This window comes from Petromyzon marinus, chromosome 59 (genome assembly GCF_048934315.1).
Source record: "Petromyzon marinus isolate PM22_M1 ecotype Great Lakes invasive population chromosome 59, UKy_Petmar_22M1.pri1.0, whole genome shotgun sequence".
Lineage (NCBI taxonomy): Eukaryota > Metazoa > Chordata > Hyperoartia > Petromyzontiformes > Petromyzontidae > Petromyzon > Petromyzon marinus.
The window spans coordinates 18145217-18158064 of record NC_133725.1 but is presented as its reverse complement, the minus strand read 5'-3'; the positions used below and the strand labels follow the sequence as shown (position 1 = coordinate 18158064).

Sequence of the window (12848 nt, the reverse complement as noted above, 5' to 3'; positions counted from 1 at the left end):
CACATTACCGTGGTGATTATTTGAAATGTAACTTTTTATTTTACCAGGTAAGTGAACCATATAGCTCTTTTTAAGAAGCGATCTGGTCACAAATTTTAGTTTTAACGGAGTGGCTCATCTTGTGGAAATTTATAGCAGTAAAATACTCTAAACCAGGGGTCTCAAACTCGCGGCCCGCAGGCCAATTGTGGCCCGCGGAACGATATTTTGTGGCCCACTATTTGACATCAATTTTTTATTTTTTAATTATTTTTTTTACCATAGCTCAGGCTCGTGACAGCTTCCGGTGTTTGTTGACAAGTTAGCCAACGCGAATTAGCAACGTTAGTCACTTGGTTGAAACGTGATTCCGGAGTGACACCAAGTGGAAGGAAAATATATCCTGTCACTCAGTGCAAGGTACAGAGGACTTAGGAAGTGGGCGGACTCAACAAGTGTAATCAGTGACCTAATAAAGACAACAGAGTGTTGCAATAGGAAAGGGAAAATAATTACATGGATAGCAAATAGCATGAGATGGGTGGCAAGAACAAAAGCCAAATGGTGGTTAGAACCTGAATATTATAAAGAAGTTATAGATTATTATTACAAGAGAAACAAAGAAAAGGAAAAAGGACAGATATGTGCAATTGCAAAAGAAAATAATTTACCAAGAACAATTTAATGAAAAAGAGCAAGAAATTAAAAGATAAAAAACATGAGACAATGCACTTGATGTTAAGAATTAAGACAGGTGGAGTAACATGGACACCAGAGTTAGCTCAATGGCATCCAGAGAGATTCATTAGAGCAGAAGGATATGTAGGATGTGAACAAAAAGAAGAAAATCTAGATCACTTTATTTATGAATGTGAAAGGTATAAACACCTGAGAGAGAACACGATTTATGAATTTAATAATGATAAAAAAAACGAAGTGCTCAAAAAAAGCATGAACAATGATAAAGTTTTCAAATACCTCTCAGAATATATAGAAAGGGCATACTAAATAAGATCCCAAATACTCAGGTATTGGGATAAAAACATGTAAATATATCACCCCCACCTTCCCTGAGCTTTCCAGGATGTTCAAGCAGACCATGTGCCTTTTTGGGAGCACATATCTGTGTGAAAAGCTCTTTTGCACCATGAACTTTAATAAGTCAAAGTACAGGTCCAAACTTACTGATGAGCATTTCAAGCCATACTGAGGGTCTCAATTGCTTCCTCCCTCAAGCCAAATGTGGCTCAGCTGTGTAAGAAGAGGAAGCGCTGCCAGGTCTCTGGAAGCATGGAGTAGGTAAGAGAAGCCTATGTTCTGAAGAACCGTTCATGTTCTGAACTGTTATTAATAAAGATTGAGAAGATTGGATCAGTTGCACTTTTTTTTGGAATACTTGATGCGGCCCAGCCTCACCCAGACTCTACCTCCAGCGGCCCCCAGGTAAGTTGAGTTTGAGACTCCTGCTCTGAACGCATGTTTCTAAATATGGAGGGGAAAACTGGAAGACCTGGAGAACAATCCACGCGACCACGGGAGAGAGATACATGCAAACTCCAAATATACAGGCGTCAGGGTCCAGATCGACCACACGACCTCTTGCATACCTGGTGAAGGAGTTAACATCCCACCACACGTGGCACCCTTATGTACCAGGTTACACAGTCAGGGACTCAAATGAAGACACAGTCCCTTCATTTAACAGTCTGTTCGATAAATAAGTGCTGTTAGCGAGCACCTATTAAGGCTAGCATGCCACACGAGGGGGTGGGTGGTCAGTTTTAGCCAGGATAGCCCTACTGGCTCTTTTCAGGAGGGTTCTACCACATTTCCCAGCAATGATTACTAGGCACAGTATATTCCAACTGGGTAATTTGCGGGCAATTGTATTTAATTCGGTTAATCTGGTCCATGACGCTGGGATCTTCAACGTCCACTGAAGCAGACGGCACATGGTGTCTTTGCGGTGAACACGCCTGTAGCATTAAACAGGGCGGCCGCTGGATTCAAACCGCGAACATCTACGACAAGCGGTACACGTACAACTGCTACAGACACACGCCGAGTGTGTAATCACTCAATATGTGAGTGATTACACGCAACATTGTTGCGTGATTAAACACAACGTTGTTGTGTGTGTAATCACACACAAAAATATTGATGAGACGCAACGACGTTGTGTTGAGTGTAATCACAAACAACAACGTTGTGTTTAGTGTAATCACTCACAACGACGTTGTGTTGAGTGTAATTACACACAACGACGTTGTGTTGAGTGTAATCACTTACAACAACAACAACGATGTGTTGAGTGTAATCACAGACAACAATGTTGATGACACACAGCGTCCAACAGAGGGCGTCGTAGTCGTGCCATGGGGTGGCGGCGAGTGATGAACGCCACTGCGGCGCCGCAAAGAGATCAGAGCCGTGATATTTATTTATTTGTACACTGGAGGAGGAATCCGATGAGCTACGAAGTTCTTTATCACAAACGTCCAGCGTCTTGGCCGTCACGATAGAACGAGGCCGATAAACGTGGAGGTATAAATGAGGGTGATGCTAAGTCGGTGTGCCGTGCCCTAAGTGAGGTTGCCATCGGCGTGTGCGTTGGCCGTGTCAGGAGCGGGTGAGGAGGATGAGGCAAGGGGTGAGGAGGACGAGGTGAAGGGTAAGAAGAACGAGGTCAGGAGGTGAGGGGTGAGGAGGACGAGATGAGGGGTGAGGAGGACGAGATGAGGTGTGAGGAGGACGAGGGGTGAGGAGGACGAGGGGTGCCGAAGACGAGGGGTGAGGAGAACGAGGGGTGAGGAGGACGGGGGGTGAGGAGGACGAGGGGTGAGGAGAACGAGGGGTGAGGAGGACGGGGGGTGAGGAGGACGAGGGGTGAGGAGGACGAGGGGTGAGGAGGACGAGGGGTGAGGAGGACGAGGGGTGAGGAGAGTGAGGGGTGAGGAGTAAGAAGAACGAGCTGTGGGGGTGAGGACGAGGTGAGGGGTGAGAACGAGGTGAGGGTTGAGGACAAGTGAGGTGGACGAGGTGAGGGGGTGAGAATGAGGTGAGGGGTCAAGAGGGCGAGGTGAGGGGTCAAGCGGACGACGTGAGGGGTAAGGAGGACGAGGTGAGGGGTGAGGAGGATGAGGAGCGGGGTGCGGTGGACGAGCGAGGGGTGAGGAGGACGAGGGGCGAGGAGGACGGGGGGTGAGAAGAAGAACGAGGTGTGGGGGTGAGGAGGACGGGGGGTGAGGAGGACGAGGGGTGAGGAGGACGAGGTGAGGGCTAAGGAGAGCGAGGCGTGAGGAGAGTGAGGGGTGAGGAGAGCGAGGGGTGAGGACAGCGAGGGGTGAGGAGGACGAGGAGTGAGGAGGACGAGGGGTGAGGAGGACGAGTCGAGGGGTGAGGAGGAAGAGGTGAGGGGTATGAAGAACGCGGTGTGGGTGAGAAAGACGAGGTGAGGGGTGAGGCGGGCGAGGCGTGAGGATGACGAGGCGCGGGGTGCGGTGGACGAGGTGAGGGGTGAGGAAGACGAGCTGAGGGGTGAGGAGAACGAGCGGTGAGGAGGACAATGGGTGAGGACGAGGGGTGAGGAGGGTGAGGTGAGGTGAGGGGTGAGTAGGATGAGTCGAGTGGTGAGGAGGACAAGATGAGGGGTAAGAAGAACGAGGTGAGGGGTGAGGAGGACGAGGTGAGCGGTGAGGACGACGACGGGTGAGGACGAGCTGAGGTGAGAGGTGAGGACGAGTCGAGGGGTGAGGAGGACGAGGTGAAAGGTGAGGTGGACAAGGGGTGAAGAGGACGATGGGTGAGAAAGATGAGGTGAGGACGAGTCGAGGGGTGAGGAGGATGAGGTGAAAGGTGAGGAGGACGAGGGGTGAGGAGGACGAGGGGTGAGGACGACGAGGGGTGAGGAGGACGAGGGGTGAGGAGGACGAGGGGTGAGGAGAGTGAGAGGTGAGGAGTAAGAAGAATGAGCCGTGGGGGTGAGGAGGACGAGGTGAGGGGTGAGAACGAGGTGAGGGTTGAGGACAAGTGAGGTGGACGAGGTGAGGGGTGAGAAAGGGGTGAGGGGTCAAGAGGACGAGGTGAGGGGTCAAGCGGACGACGTGAGGGGTAAGGAGGACGAGGTGAGGGGTGAGGAGGATGAGGAGCAGGGTGCGGTTGACGAGCGAGGGGTGAGGAGGACGAGAAGTGAGGAGGACGGGGGGTGAGAAGTAAGAAGAACGAGGTGTGGGGGTGAGGAGGACGAGGGGTGAGCAGGACGAGGCGAGGGGTGAGGAGAGCGAGGGGTGAGGAGGACGAGGGGTGAGGAGAGCGAGGGGTGAGAAGGAAGAGGGGTGAGGAGGTGAGGGGTGCGGAGGACGAGTCGAGGGGTGAGGAGGAAGAGGTGAGGGGTAAGAAGAACGCGGTGTGGGTGAGAAGGACGAGGTGAGGGGTGAGGTGGGCGAGGCGTGAGGATGACGAGGCGCGGGGTGCGGTGGACAAGGTGAGGTGAGGGGTGAGAATGACGAGCTGAGGGGTGAGGAGAACGAGGGGTGAGGAGAACGAGCGGTGAGGAGGACAATGGGTGAGGAGGACAATGGGTGAGGACAATGGGTGAGGAGGGTGAGGTGAGGTGAGGGGTGAGTAGGACGAGTCGAGTGGTGAGGAGGACAAGATGAGGGGTAAGTGGAACGAGGTGTGGGGTGAGGAGGACGAGGCAAATGGTGAGGACAGCGAGGGGAGGACGAGGAGTGAGGACCAGCTAAGGGTGAGGAGGACAAGGCGAGGACGAGGTGAGCGGTGAGGACGACGACGGGTGAGGACGACGAGCTGAGGTGAGGACGAGTCGAGGGGTGAGGAGGACGAGGTAAAAGGTGAGGCGGAAGAGGGGTGAGGAGGACGATGGGTGAGGAAGATGAGGCGAAGGGTGAGGAGGACGAGGGGTGAGGAGGATGAGGTGTCAGGAGTAAGAAGAACGGGCTGTGGGGGTGAGGAGGACGAGGTGAGGGGTGAGAACGAGGTGAGGGTTGAGGACAAGTGAGGTGGACGAGGTGAGAACGAGGTGAGGGATCAAGAGGACGAGGTGAGGGGTCAAGCGGACGACGTGAGGGGTAAGGAGGACGAGGTGAGGGGTGAGGAGGATGAGGAGCAGGGTGCGGTGGACGAGCGAGGGGTGAGGAGAATGAGAAGTGAGGAGGACGGGGGGTGAGAAGTAAGAAGAACGAGGTGTGGGGGTGAGGAGGACGAGGGGTGAGGAGGACGAGGCGAGGGCTGAGGAGAGCGAGGCGTGAGGAGAGCGAGGGGTAAGGAGAGCGAGGGGTGAGGAGGACGAGTAGTGAGGAGGACGAGGGGTGAGGAGGACGAGGGGTGAGGAGGTGAGGAGCAGGGTGCAGTGGACGAGCGAGGGGTGAGGACGGGGGGTGAGAAGAAAAACGAGGTGCGGGGGTGAGGACGAGGGTTGAGGAGAGCGAGGGGTGAAGAGAGCGAGGGGTGAGGACAGCGAGGGGTGCGGAGGAAGAGGTGAGGGGTAAGAAGAACGCGGTGTGGGTGAGAAGGACGAGGTGAGGGGTGAGGCGGGCGAGGCGTGAGGATGACGAGGCGCGGGGTGGGGTGGACGAGGTGAGGGGTGAGGAAGACGAGCTGAGGAGTGAGGAGAACGAGGGGTGAGGAGAACGAGCGGTGAGGAGGACAATGGGTGAGGAGGACAATGGGTGAGGAGGACGAGGGGTGAGGAGGGTGAGGTGAGGGGTGAGTAGGACGAGTCGAGTGGTGAGGAGGACAAGATGAGGGGTAAGAAGAACGAGGTGTGGGGTGAGGAGGACGAGGCAAATGGTGAGGACAGCGAGGGGAGGGGAGGACGAGGAGGACGAGCTAAGGGTGAGGAGGACGAGGCGAGGGAGAGGTGAGGGGTGAGGAGGACGAGGTGAGCGGTGAGGACGACGACGGGTGAGGAGGACGAGCTGAGGTGAGAGGTGAGGACGAGTCGAGGGGTGAGGAGGACGAGGTGAAAGGTGAGGCGGACGAGGGGTGAGGAGGACGATGGGTGAGGAAGATGAGGCGTGAGGGGTGAGGAGGACGAGGGGTGAGGGGTGAGTAGGACGAGAAGTGAGGAGGACGGGGGGTGAGAAGTAAGAAGAACGAGGTGTGGGGGTGAGGAGGACGAGGCGAGGGCTGAGGAGAGCGAGGGGTGAGGAGGAGGAGGGGTGAGGAGGACGAGGGATAAGTTGGTGAGGAGCAGGTTGCGGTGGACGAGCGAGGGGTGAGGACGGGGGGTGAGAAGAAAAACGAGGTGAGTACGAGGGTTGAGGAGAGCGAGGGGTGAAGAGAGCGAGGGGTGAGGAGAGCGAGGGGTGAGGAAGACGAGGGGTGAGGAGAGCGAGGGGTGAGGAAGACGAGGGGTGAGGAGAGCGAGGGGTGAGGAGGACGAGTCGAGGGGTGAGGAGGAAGAGGTGAGGGGTAAAAAGAACGCGGTGTGGGTGAGAAGGACGAGGTGAGGGGTGAGGTGGGCGAGGCGTGAGGATGACGAGGCGCGGGGTGCGGTGGACGAGGTGAGGTGAGGGGTGAGGAAGACGAGCTGAGGGGTGAGGAGAACGAGGGGTGAGGAGAACGAGCGGTGAGGAGGACGATGTGTGAGGAGGACGATGGGTGAGGAGGACGAGGGGTGACGAGGGGTGAGGAGGGTGAGGTGAGGAGTGAGTAGGACGAGTCGAGTGGTGAGGAGGACAAGATGAGGGGTAAGAAGAACGAGGTGTGGGGTGAGGAGGACGAGGCAAATGGTGAGGACAGCGAGGGGAGGGGAGGACGAGGAGTGAGGACGAGCTAAGGGTGAGGAGGACGAGGCGAGGGAGAGGTGAGCGGTGAGGACGACGACGGGTGAGGAGGACGAGCTGAGGTGAGAGGACGAGTCGAGGGGTGAGGCGGACGAGGGGTGAGGAGAGCGATGGGTTAGGAAGATGAGGCGAGGGGTGAGGAGGACGAGGGGTGAGGAGGATGAGGTGAGGGGTGAGGAAGACGAGCTGAGGGGTGAGGAGGACGAGGGGTGAGGAGGACGAGCTGAGGGGTAAAGCGGATGAGGTGAGGGGTGAGGAAGACGAGGTGATGGGTGAGGATGAGGTGAGGGGTGTGGACGAGGTGAAAGGTCAAGCGGACGACCTGAGGGGTGAGGACGAGGTGAGGAAGACGAGCTGAGGGGTGAGGAGGACGAGGTGAGGAGGACGAGGGGTGAAGAGGACGAGCTGAGGAGGACGAGGTGACGGGTGAGGAGGACGAGGTGAGGGTGAGGAGGATGAGCTGAGGGGTAAAGATGACGAGGCAAGGGGTGAGGACGAGGCGAGGACGAGGTGAGGGGTGAGGAGGACGAAGTGAGGGGTGAGGAGGATGAAGTGAGGGGTGAGTACGAGGCGAGGGGTGAGGAGAACGAGGGGTGAGGAGGACGAGGCGAGGGGTGAGGTGAAGAGGACGAGCTGAGGAAGACGAGGTGAGGGGTGAAGAGGACGAGGTGAGGGGTGAGGAGGACGAGGTGAGGGGTGAGGAGGACGAGGTGAGGGGTGAGGAGGACGAAGTGAGGGGTGAGGAGAACGAGGGGTGAGGAGAACGAGGGGTGAGGAGGACGAGGCGAGCGGTGAGGAGGCGAGGGGTGAGAACGAGGGTTGAGGAGGACGAGGCGATGGGTGAGGAGGACGAGGTGATGGGTGAGGACGAGGTGAGGAGAGCGAGGGGTTAGAGAAGGACGAGGTGAGGGTGAGGAGGATGAGCTAAGGGGTAAAGATGACGAGGCAAGGGGTGAGGACGAGGCGAGGACGAGGCGAGGACGAGGTGAGGGGTGAGGAGGACGAAGTGAGGGCGAGGTGAGGGGTGAGGAATACGAGCTGAGGGATGAGAAGGACGAGGTGAGGGGTGAGGAGGACGAGGTGAGGGGTGAGAACGAGGGGTGAAGGAGAACGGGGTGAGGAGGACGAGGCGAGATGCGAGGACGGGCTGAGGACGAGGTGAAGGGTGAGGAGGAGGTGATGTTTGATTCGTGACAAAACATGTAATAAAGTTATTAATAACAATCTGAATTATAGTCAATTATTCACGTCTACTACAGAGAGTGCAGGTAGCCGTGTGAGGATGAGGTGAGAACGAGGTGAGGGGTAACGACGAGGTGAGTAGAACGAGAGGCGAGGGGTGAGAACGGGGTGAGGGTTGAGGACGACGGGTGAGGTGGACGAGGTGAGGGGTGAGGATGAGTCGAGAGGTGAGGGGTGAGGATGAGTCGAGGGGTGAGGAGGACGAGGTAAAACGTGAGGCAGACGAGGAGTGAGGAGGACGATGGGTGAGAAAGATGAGGCGAGGGGTGAGGAGGACGAGGGGTGCCGAAGACGAGGGGTGAGGAAGACGAGGGGTGAGGAAGACGAGGGGTGAGGAGGACGAGGGGTGAGGAGGACGAGTGAGGAGGACGAGAGTGAGGAGGACGAGGGCTGAGGAGAGTGAGGGGTGAGGAGTAAGAAGAACGAGCTGTGGGGGTGAGGACGAGGTGAGGGGTGAGAACGAGGTGAGGGTTGAGGACAAGTGAGGTGGACGAGGTGAGGGGTGAGAATGAGGTCAGGGGTGAGAATGAGGTGAGGGGTCAAGAGGACGAGGTGAGGGGTCAAGCGGACGACGTGAGGGGTAAGGAGGACGAGGTGAGGGGTGAGGAGGATGAGGAGCAGGGTGCGGTGGACGAGCGAGGGGTGAGGAGGATGAGAAGTGAGGAGGACGGGGGGTGAGACGTAAGAAGAACGAGGTGTGTGGGTGAGGAGGACGAGGCGAGGGCTGAGGAGAGCGAGGGGTGAGGACGGGGGGTGAGAAGAAAAACGAGGTGAGGACGAGGGTTGAGGAGAGCGAGGGGTGAGGAAGACGAGGGGTGAGGAGAGCGAGGGGTGAGGAGGACGAGGGGTGAGGAGAACGAGGGGTGAGGAGGACGAGAGGTAAGGAGGTGAGGGGTGCGAAGGACGAGTCGAGGGGTGAGGAGGAAGAGGTGAGGGGTAAGAAGAACGCGGTGTGGGTGAGAAAGACGAGGTGAGGGGTGAGGTGGGCGAGGCGTGAGGATGACGAGGCGCGGGGTGCGGTGGACGAGGTGAGGTGAGGGGTGAGGAAGACGAGCTGAGGGGTGAGGAGAACGAGGGGTGAGGAGGGTGAGGTGAGGGGTGAGTAGGACGAGTCGAGTGGTGAGGAGGACAAGATGAGGGGTAAGAAGAACGAGGTGTGGGGTGAGGAGGACGAGGCTAATGGTGAGGACAGCGAGGGGAGGGGAGGACGAGGAGTGAGGACGAGCTAAGGGTGAGGAGGACGAGGCGAGGGAGAGGTGAGGGGTGAGAAGGACGAGGTGAGCGGTGAGGACGACGACGGGTGAGGAGGACGAGCTGAGGTGAGAGGACGAGCTGAGGTGAGAGGACGAGTCGAGGGGTGAGGAGGACGAGGGGTGAGGAGGACGATGGGTGAGGAAGATGAGGCGAGGGGTGAGGAAGATGAGGCGAGGGGTGAGGAGGACGAGGGGTGAGGAGGATGAGGGGTGAGAAGGACGAGTCGAGGGGTGAGGAGGACGAGGTGAGGGGGGAGGAAGACGAAGTGATGGGTGAGGATGAGGTGAGGGGTGTGGACGAGGTGAAAGGTCAAGCGGACGACGTGAGGGTTGAGAGGACGAGCTGAGGAGGACGAGGTGAGGGGTGAGGAGGACGAGGTGAGGAGGATGAGCTGAGGGGTAAAGATGACGAGGCAAGGGGTGAGGAGGACGAGGCGAGGACGAGGTGAGGGGTGAGGAGGACGAAGTGAGGGGTGAGGAGAACGAGGGGTGAGAACGAGGGTTGAGGAGAACGAGGCGATGGGTGAGGAGGACGAGGTGATGGGTGAGGACGAGGTGAGGAGAGCGAGGGGTTAGAGAAGGACGAGGTGAGGGTGAGGAGGATGAGCTAAGGGGTAAAGATGACGAGGCAAGGGGTGAGGACGAGGCGAGGACGAGGTGAGGGGTGAGGAGGACGAAGTGAGGGCGAGGTGAGGGGTGAGGAATACGAGCTGAGGGATGAGAAGGACGAGGTGAAGGGTGAGGAGGACGAGGCGAGGGGTGAGAACGAGGGGTGAAGGTGAACGGGGTGAGGAGGACGAGGCGAGATGCGAGGACGGGGTGAGGACGAGGTGAAGGGTGAGGAGGAGGTGATGTTTGATTCGTGACAAAACATGTAATAAAGTTATTAATAACAATCTGAATTATAGTCAATTATTCACGTCTACTACATAGAGTGCAGGTAGCCGTGTGAGGATGAGATGAGAACGAGGTGAGGGGTAAGGACGAGGTGGGTAGAACGAGAGGCGAGGGGTGAGAACGAGGTGAGGGTTGAGGACGACGGGTGAGGTGGACGAGGTGAGGGGTGAGGATGAGGCGAGGGGTGAGGATGAGGCGAGCGGTGAGGACGAGGTGAGTAGAACGGGGGTGAGGACGAGGCGAGGGGTGAGGAGAACGAGGTGAGAAGATGAGGGGTGAGGAGGGCGAGGGGTGAGGAGGGCGAGGGGTGAGGAGGGCGAGGGGTGAGGAGGGTGAGGAGGGCGAGGGGTGAGGAGGGCGAGGGGTGAGGAGGGCGAGGGGTGAGGAGGGCGAGGGGTGAGGAGGGCGAGGGGTGAGGAGGGCGAGGGGTGAGGAGGGCGAGGGGTGAGGAGGGTTAGGGGTGAGGAGGACGAGGTTAGGGGTGAGGAGGACGAGGCTAGGGGTGAGGAGGACGAGGCTAGGGGTGAGGAGGACGAGGTGAGGTCGGTAAGGGAGGTGTCCGTCTCCGGAGTGTTGCATGATATTTGTTGCTATGCTCGATGTTTGGTTGGTGACATAACATTCAATAAAGTTCTAAATAACATCCTGAAAGATAATAAATTACTCGTGTCTGCTGCATAGAGGCCAGGTACCCGCGTTTGCCTTCTGCGTGTGCGTGTAGATAAATCAGAATCTGTATTTTACATGAGTTTTGACGTTCTCTTTCACACACGTCCAGAAGGGTCGGGTTAGCCAGTTGCATCAACAACAAAATGCAATTAAAGATACTCGAGTAAGGATTGAGAAAATGTAGTCAAGTCACGAATAAATATCATGTAAAATCAAACTGTGCAAGCTCATACCTTCTTGTAGATTTGTCAACATCAAATCCAAGCTTGGGCAAGATGGCAAAACACCAACAGTCAAAGTACCATACCAAGACAGTGGCCTCGATTAAATTGCATTCAAACATTGAACTCTCGACACGTGGGTGAAGAGGTTCCGAGTTTCAAATCGCAGACGCAAAAGCCGCGTCGAGAACTTTGAGCCCTGGCTGATACGGAGGCAGCTTCCTCTGCCCCCATAGGGTGCCTGGGGGCACGTGATCTGGCTCCGCCCATGGTAGGCGGGGCCAAATGCGTCACTTCCTGCGCACTCACCTCCGACCCCAATGGCGTTACGTCACTCCGGCAGGGCGAGCGAGCTGAGCGGCTGCGTTTGTCTCTTGCGCCCCCAACAGGAGCCATGAAGTTCTTCAAGAGACGGCAGCAGATGCAAGCGACGCTGGAGACTCCAAATTCGTCAACAGTGGAGGTGAGTGGCGCCACCTCTTGCGTTGGAGTTATACGAAGTAACAAATAGAGTACTGTGATCACATCGAGAAAAAATATTATTTTTTAAAATATTTAAATTTTACTTTAAATTGAGCGCTTGATGCGTGGGTAACGAGGTTCATAGTTTAAGATCACAGATTGAGAGTTTCATCAAGGATTTTAGTCGGAGAAAGCTTTCTCTGGGCAGTTGGTCCTTGTTTGCGTTGCCAAGGTGATAGCATCTCGTGTCAACTGCCATTTCCCAGCTGGTGTGCCTGGGGGTCACGTGACGTTTGGTGACGCAATAACGCCCGAGCCATTGGCTCCGCCCTTTTTGGGTAAAGCCAGTGACGTAATCACTGCCATAGATGACGTCATCACTGTATTCGATGCCTTCTTCACTGAAATTGACGTCTCTGTAATTGATGACGTCATCACTAATCGATGTCATCGCTGTAGTCGATGGCGTAATCGCTGCATCTGATGACGTCATCGCTGCATTTGATTACGTCAGCGCTGCATTTGATTACGTCAGCGCTGCGGGCTCCTTATCGCTGCGTGTTGGCCTGTAATTCGGGCAAAGCCAGCGATCTGAGCACCTGTGTTTCTTTATCTGCGTCGGCAAGAATATACATGATATTCTTCAACAGACCACAGTTGAGAAAGCAACACATGAGACAATGAATGTGTCAACAGTGTAGGTGCGTAGTGCCACCTCTTGGGGGCCGTCCATAAATGACGTCACGCACTTGGGGGGGGGCAGACATTTGTGACGATGTGTGACGGGGGGGGGGGTTTGAGAAATGTGATGTCACATCAAAATGCGCAATTTTAAATAAAAATAGACAACACGTTCTACTTAATTAAATAGACTTTTTAATAAATGTTCTACATCAGAGTGCAGCACCACATTAATACGAACTACAATGGCAATAGTTTAAGATGTTTTCTTGTTCATGTTTTTGTTTGTTGCGGTTGCACCCGATTCAAGAGCTGAATGGCTCACAGGGCTATACCAAATAAATGGAACTATGAACTAAAGCGATTTGAAGCATGTTTTTTTTTTTGGGGGGGGGGGGGGGTCTGACTTTTTGTGACACCGTGTGACAAAGGGGGAGGGGTCCAAAATCGCATGACGTCATTTATGGACGGCCCCTTGTGTTTTGATGTCAGAGGAGTTGTACTCGGTAAGAGAGGTAGGGGACAGACACAAATCTAGGCTGGAGTGGAGGCCACCACTCTGCCACTTACCAGCTAAAATGCAAACGTGTATGGAATGATAAAAAAAAGCTTTGCCCCAACACCAGATTGACACC

At 55.9% G+C, this 12848-nt stretch overlaps 1 protein-coding gene across 5 annotated transcripts in view; it reads right to left on the bottom strand.

Moving 5' to 3' along the window:
* The window catches only part of LOC142905918 (fructosamine-3-kinase-like), a 48571-nt gene extending 37251 nt beyond the window's left edge, over positions 1–11320 (bottom strand). For 2 of the 5 annotated variants that reach the window (XR_012929933.1, XR_012929934.1), the window contains exon 1: positions 11083–11320. The gene's annotated coding sequence lies outside the window, so the exon portion shown is untranslated. The remainder of the gene's footprint in view (positions 1–11082) is intronic. The other 3 variants (XR_012929935.1, XR_012929932.1, XR_012929936.1) reach the window with 2 other exon arrangements.
* Between the last annotated feature and the right edge of the window lie 1528 nt (positions 11321–12848).